Source organism: Elephantulus edwardii, unplaced genomic scaffold (genome assembly GCF_000299155.1).
Source record: "Elephantulus edwardii isolate Elephantulus edwardi_28Jun2011 unplaced genomic scaffold, EleEdw1.0 scaffold00037, whole genome shotgun sequence".
Lineage (NCBI taxonomy): Eukaryota > Metazoa > Chordata > Mammalia > Macroscelidea > Macroscelididae > Elephantulus > Elephantulus edwardii.
The window spans coordinates 9,984,290-9,992,122 of NW_006399787.1; the positions used below are offsets into that span (position 1 = coordinate 9,984,290).

The 7,833-nt window shown below is 42.3% G+C and overlaps 1 pseudogene; it reads left to right on the forward strand.

Annotated features, from left to right (window-relative positions):
• The first annotated feature begins 1,291 nt into the window (after positions 1-1,291).
• Positions 1,292-7,833, forward strand: part of LOC102869019 — a 9,317-nt pseudogene continuing 2,775 nt past the window's right edge.

Below are 7,833 nucleotides of genomic sequence, written 5' to 3' on the forward strand. Positions count from 1 at the left end.
TCCGCCTAACCTAGTGACCCAAACAGCTGGGGATCAGCTCAGACACTCAGGTATTTGAGTCAATATTATGAATCAAAAGTAATAATTCTGACCTGTCTTGCAGAGGGATTGTGAAAAATGAGCTGCTGAGTCTGCCTTTAATAGAAGTCAGTGTAACACAGGCAGGAGGTGTAAGGAAAATCTGATGAGCAACGACAGGGTGCTGCAGCTACATAAAGGCTCAGTGATCTAGAGACGCTTTGATTCTTTGGTCAATAGCAAATACTCCCTGTGCTCTGGGAGGAGGGTGGAGTGGGAAGGATTTCCTTACTACTCAACTGTGGAACATTGGAACCTGAGGTTTGCCCACACTCTGTCTAACTGCCTTTCTGGAGGCAGCTGTAAATCAGAGCAGGGAACTCCTAACATGCCAGTGATACTGACAGCTGCCAGAGGGGTGACCACCTGGAGCTCCTAGGCAACAGGAAGTCTCCACTCCCCAGTCTCTTGCCTGCCTTGCCTACCTGGCTGAAAGTTTGCACACACAGTTTCTTCAGGGTGCTAAGTTACTATGAAGTGGACCCTGACAAATGGCAATCTCACGTACTGCAGGACACAATGGTACCCAGTCATGTGCCCTCTTCTCTATTGTTGGAGCCATTGCTCGTGTACCTTCCAACCTCACATCCACTGCCATGGTGCTGATTCAGGTTCCCAGGTTTCTCCCTCAGAGCAGCCGATGGCTTCAAACAACCGGGGAAAGGGGAGGGGGGTGTTTGGTTAGGAACCAAATGTTTTGACCATAATGCCAACAGAACTTCTCCTTCTGCCCTCAACCAAACCACTAAATGAAGCCACAACCAAACCACTAAATGAAGCCACTGGCATGTTAGTTCCTCCTGTTCATAGCACCCCTCCTCTGGGTTTCTGAGGCTGTAAATCTTAATACTAGAAGTCTGTCCAACTTTCTTCTCTGGAGGATTTGAACTGCTGACTTTTCAGTTCGCACACCAATAACATTATGCATGATGCCACCAGAACCCCTCCTTCCAAGCCTCCTTCATTCATTGCCGTGGAATTGGAACTGACTCAGAGCAGACTGCTGAGACCGTTCTTCTATATCTGGAAGTTCTACTGAAATCTGTCCATCATGAGTTACTCTGTTGGTATTTCAAGTATCAGGACCACTGCTTCCAGCACCACAGCAACATGCAAGGACCCACAGCTCAAGAAATGGACACAGCAGTGAATTCCTTCAAGGCAGACACCACAAACTCAGATGCTGCAAGGAACATGCAGATAACAGGCGTCGATGGCGTAGGAGGCAGGTCTGCAGCAAATGGTAGAGCAGATGCCCCATCTAATGGGAACAGTAACTTCTCCCACCAGCAGATTGCTGCCTTGCAAAGAACAAGCTCTCCTGTCAGAAATCCCGCTTAAAGACAAATAAATAAATCAGGCCAAATTCCTAACATTTTTGTGAAATGTGTCAATTTTTATGTATCAGGAACTATTATTTTTTTTTAAAATCTTAAACCATTGGCAGTACAAACACATGACCAAATAAAGAAGTCAGTTGGCCATTCCTGCATTTGAGTTTCCTATGTCCTCAACTGGGAGGTTTTTAATTAGTGAGCTAATTATTGAGTATAACTTTCTCGACCCATACTGCACCCATTGTTCCTTCAGAGAATGCCAAATAACTGTAGCAGTTTTTTAGGCTCCTTTAATAAATGACCACAAAATGGGTGGCTTTAAGCACCAGAAATGTACAATTGCATCATTCTCAAAGGCTAAAGACTAAAATCAAGAGGTAGGCTAAGCCATATGCCCTTTAAAAGCTCAAGGGCAAGTTCCTTCTTTGCCGCTGTTAGCAGGTATTTCCAGGCCACCTTTGGTGTTCTTTGGGTTATCCCAACCAACTCTAATCTTTGCATCCATCTTCACATCACCATCTCTGGGTCTCTTTTTATTAAAACAAGCAAATATCCTGCCTCTGTCAAGTTGGTTCCAACTCATGGTGACACTCCATCAAGTTTCCAAGACTGTAAACCTTAAGAGGAAGAGACTACCTCATCTCTCGCCTGTGTAGCGGCTGACTGATAGAATTGCTAAACTTTCAGTTACTGGCCAAACATATAATGCACCGGGGGCGGCATTATGTTGGATTCAAATGTAACCTATGGCAATTAATTGATGGCATAGATTGAACTGTGTCCCCTTCAAAATCCATGTATGTAATGATAAGATGTGGAAGCTGTATAATGATCTCAATGATCTGATAAACTAAGTAGGAAAAAATGATGACATGCAATACCTCTTAATCCCATCACAATCTAGGCTCTGGCCTGTAATATCTTTTATCTCATAAAAAAGAAAGAGGAGGCCACAAATCATAAAAAAAATCCTAAGAGACAAAGTAGGACCAAACTTAGAAGGCCTAGCCTATGGTACAAAGAAGCTGACAAATACAGCCAGAAATACACAACCAGGAGAGGATAAAATAATGAATGGGACCTTCTAAAGATTAAAAAACCTGTACATATCAAAAACTTTTTCAACAGGGTGAAAAGAAAACCTACTGACTAGAAAAAGACATTTGGCAATACCATCTCAGACAAGGATCCCGTAACAAAACTTTACCAGATACTACAGGGCCTCCACAAGAAAAATAATAACTCAATTACAAAATGAGCAACAGACATGGAAAGACATTCAGAAGAATGACATCTGAATAAGACATTTAAACGGCCAATAGACACACAGCAAAATGCTCAAAATCACTGTCAAAAAGAGAGATGCAAATTGAAACCACAATGAGATACCATCTTACAAAAGTTTAATAGAAAAGTGAGCAATAAATGTTGCAGACCGAGGGTCCCAAAGAATAGAATAATTTTATAATAAAGAGACAAACAACCAGGAATGAGATAGAGCAGAGAGTGTAAAACAGGGGATCAGCAGTTCTCGACTGAAGACCTCGAGCCATGCTTCTCTGAGTATTTATATAGAATCACAAGGAAGTACAAAACAAAGGGTAATGGTGAAATCTTTTATACATAAGGCCAAGTTCCTCTTTATGTTAATCTCAAGAGGGAGGAATTCATTAGATAAAAACTAAGAACAATGTTGACTCCTAAGGAATGCCCCAGTGTCACAAGGTGACCTCCTAAGGAATGCCCCAGTGTCACAAGGTGACCTTCAGCTTGTATTAAGCCTCCCTCATTTCCCGATACAGCATTTGGTCTACTATTATTAAATTTGATATTCGGCTTCCCTAAAATAAATGTTGGCGAGGATGTGGAGAAATAGGAACTCTCAGACACTGTTGGTTTGATTATAAAATGGTACAACCACTCTGGAAGGCAGTTTGGTGTTTCCTCAAAAAGTTGAATACAGAAATTCTATATAACCCAGCTATTCCACTGCTAGGAACATGTTGTTGTTGTTGTTACGTGCCGTCAAGTCGATTGCGACTCATAGCGACCCTATGTATAACAGCCCTAAACTGTGCTCTATCCTGTGCCAATCTCATTGTCTCTGACACACCCATCCCAATTACCCCAGTCACTGAATCAGTCCACCTCGTAGAGGGTCTTCCCCTCCTGCGCTGTCCCTCTACTCTACCCAACATACCCTAAGAAAATTAGAACTGAGGCACAAACAGAGATTTTTACACCAATGCTTATAACTGCATTATTCACAATAACAAGAACAGGAAACAGCTCAAATGTCCAACTACAATCAAGGACTGAGAAATTGTGTTTCATTTACATGATGAAATACTATGCAGCACTCAGGAGCAATGATTTCTAAAATTACCACATAACTTGGGAGAGACTGGAGAGCATTATGCTGAATGAACTAACTCAGTCTCATAAGGGCAAATACGGCATAAGATCATTATTGGAGAAATAGATAACTAGTAAAACATGTAAGAGCATCTAAGGTGGGGGTGGACAGGGAGGAGGGCGGAGGAATTGTCAGGTCACACAATATAGTGGGTGGAGGAGAATGAGTAAAGGAAATGGGAAAGACCTAGTGGGGATATGGAAAGACAGGGTAATGGTGGGCATAGATTAATGGTGATTAATTTTATAAAACATAATGAATAGGATATGGAGACAGGACACACCCCTGGTATATGCCCTTCCCAATTTTGAACCATGCAGTGTTTCCTTGCTCTGTTCTGATGACTGCCTCTTGGTCCAAGTATAAGTTTCGCATTAGCACAATTAAATGTTCTGGGATTCCCATTCTTCTCAGAGTCAGCCACAGTTTGTTATGACCCACACAGTCAAACGCCTTTGCATAGTCAATGAAACACAGGTATACATTCTTCTGGTATTCCCTGCTTTCAGCTAAGATCCATCTAACATTAACTATAATATCCCTAGTACCAAGGGAGGCTGGGCTCTATGAGGAGAAATGTGGGGTCAAGATTGGTAGAAGATCTATCAATAATCTACAATATGCAGATGATACAACCCTGCTTGCTGAAACTGAGGAGGACCTGAAGCGCTTGCTGCAGAGGGTCAAGGACTGCAGCCTCCAATATGGATTGAGGTTCAATGTCAAGAAGACAAAGATTCTCACCACTGGGCCAATTGGCAGCATCAGGATGGATGGTGAAGAGATTGAGATTGTTCACAGTTTCAGTTTGCTCGGCTCCACAGTCAACACTCTCAGCATCAGCAGCCAGGAAACTGGAAGACACATTGCCATGGGAAAGTCTGCTGTTAGGGACCTCTCTAAAGTACTGAAGAGCAATGGTGTCTCTTTGGAGACCAAGGTGCTTCTGATACAGGCCATGATCTTTGCTATCACTTGTTATGCATCAGAGAATTGGACAATGACTAAGGAGGATAGAAGGAGAACTGATGCTTTTGAGCTTTGGTGCAGGAGAAGAGTATTGAGGGTACCATGGACTGCTGGGAAAACAAACAGATTCATCCTGGAAAGGGTCAAACCGGGCTGCTCCTTGGAGGCAAGGATTCTGAGGCTCTGTCTAACATACTTTGGACATGTTGCAAGGAGGGGCAGGTCCTTGGAGAAGGACATCATGCTTGGTAGGGTGGAGGGACAGCGCAGAAGGGGAAGGCCCCCTATGAGGTGGATTGATTCCGTGACTGGGGTCATCAGGATGGGTGTGTCAGAGACAGTGCGATTGGCACAAGATAGAGCAGAGTTTAGGGCTGTTGTACATAGGGTCGCTACGAGTCGCAAGTGGCTCGACAGCACATAACAACAACAATGAATAGGAATGATTATATGAAACACAATGTGAATGAAGGATAGTGTGAAACACAGTGAATATGAGCTTTGTAAGCAAACCAATAAAATTAATTTTTTTTAAAAAGAAAGAGGAGGAGAGTGAGCTGAGAGCAGAGACTTCAGTATCACCCAGAAAGAATTGCTAGGAGTGGAGTCAAGTCCTTGCCGGGAAGCTCTGATGCTGAAGAAGGCAAGGTGATACATTGAGCTCTCCAAGGAATTTCTGGGCTATAAATGCTCAAGGAAACAAAGACTTTCATCCAGGGCTGGTAGAGTTGTTGTTCTGTGCCCTTGAATCAACTATGACTCATAGTAACCCTATGGACAACAGATCTGAACTCTGCCCTATGCTGTGCCATCCTCATCATCTCTGACACATTTAAGCCCCTTGTTATGGTCACTGTGTCAATTCATTTTGTTGAGGGTCTTCACTTTCCTTTGCTGACTCTCTTTTTCAAACATGAGGTCCTTTTCCATGGACTGGCCCCTCTTACCAATCTGCTCAAAGTATGTGAAATGAAGTTTGACCATTTTTGCCTCTAAGCTTTGGACGTGTTGCAAGGTAAAATCAGTCCTTGGAAAGGGACATAATGCTTGGGAGGGTGGAGGGACAGTGCAAGAGAGGATGGCCCTCAATGAGATGGAATGATTTAATTACTGGGGTTAGGGGGTACATGTCAGAGACAGTAAGATTGGCACAGGATAGGGCAATATTTAGGGCTATTATACACTGGGTCGCTTTGAGTCACAGGTGACTTGACGGCACATAACAACAATCTTGTCACAGCTCTCTGATTGGGCGATCACCCTGGGGTTTGACAAGCACCCTTTTTTAACTTAAAAGAGACAAGAGATCAGGGCCTACTACCACCATGAAAGAAGAAAAAGGTGCAATATATGTCTTTCAGACCCAGAGTCCCTATGCTAGGAACCACCTAGAACCAGGAGATACACAGAGAGACAGCCTTCTCCTAGAGTAAGCTTTCTGAACTTGATCTTCTACTATCCTAAACTATGAGCTTTGGGAGAAAGACCAAAGCTAAAGTAGTACTTTCATCACATTATACCAAGGGCATATGCTACCAACGCATTACATTGCTGTTGATAATTGACCTTGATCATGTGCTTAAGATAGTCTTTGTCTGGTTTCTTTACTAAAAAGTTGTTCATTCTTTCTTTCATTCTGTAGTTGCACATTTAAGGAATAGGAATTCCACACTATCTCTCCTCCATGAAGAAGGAGCAGTAACAAATTACTTGGACTTCTCCTGCACAGGAGGTTTCTGTCTCCTCCTCTTCGTATTGATTTATTCAGTCATTTATTTATATCCTTATAGACTCACGGGTATTTATGTTATACTCTGGGCTACAATCCAACATGACTTATTTATTTACCACTAAAATAGCTCCAACTTTGGCCATTGAGGCCCTTTCATACTTAGGAAAACTCCTGTCAACATAAGGAGCATTTTGTTTTTCTTTTTTTTCCCTTCTGGTTTGGTTTTGAGTACTTTCTTAATTTCTCAAACTACAAGAAGCTCCAGACATATTTCGTTTATTCCCTACTACCTGGCTTGTTTTTCTTCAGTATTGAAACGCAAAGCTTTTGTGTCCCTCCCTCCCCTGTTCATCTAGCCTCTCAAAGTTGTGGCATCTGCAGATTATTAACGAGTCTTTTCCCAGCCCTGATGCTGCATTTCTCTTCATTCTGCCTACTCTCTTGGATCATTTCCTCAAGTCTACAGATTGGATAGTGAAAGGATACAAACCGGATGCACACCACTCCTCATTTGAGACTGTGCAGTATCCCCTTGTTCTGTTTGAATGACTGCTCCTTTTTTGGTCTATGAATAGGTTATGCTTGAGCACAATTAACTGCTATAGACTTCACATCCTTATGGCCTACGCACAATTGAATGCTTTTGTAAAGTTACAAAAATTCAGGGATTAGTAGAGATAATTTTATTTTCTGATTTCCTTTATCCCTATGTTAACGCTCATCTAATTTGTTGATATTATTATCACTTTAAATAATTATGTTTTGGATTAAGAACTAGCTGAATAAATGCTCCTTGCTTAGCTGGGAGTCTATTTTTGTTAGGTGCCTTTGAGTCAACTTCAACTCACAGTAACCCTGTGAAGAAGAGATTTGTACCTTGCCCTGTCTCATATCATCCTCACCATCTCTGATATATTAAAACCTGTTGGGACAGTCACTGTGTCAATTCCTCTTATTGCAGGTCTTTCTTGCTTTCTCTGACCCTTCCCAGCTCTCCCGGCATGACGTCTTTTCCCAAGGATTGACCCTTTCTGATAATATGTCCAAAGTATGTGAGATGAAGACTCGTCATCCTATCTTCTAAGGAGCACGTTGTTTGTGCTTTCTGGAAGACAGACTTACTCGTTCTTTGGCAGTCCATACAATATTCAGCTTGGAAAAGACTCCGGTAAAGTTTTTGTTACAGAAAATTCTCTGAGCCTATTCAAGATGGTTACTTTCCCATCCTCCTGCTAGAGCCGTAAGATCTTTCTTAAATCTTTATGGTGAGTGGCAAGGAGCTGCAACTACAACCCCAGAGG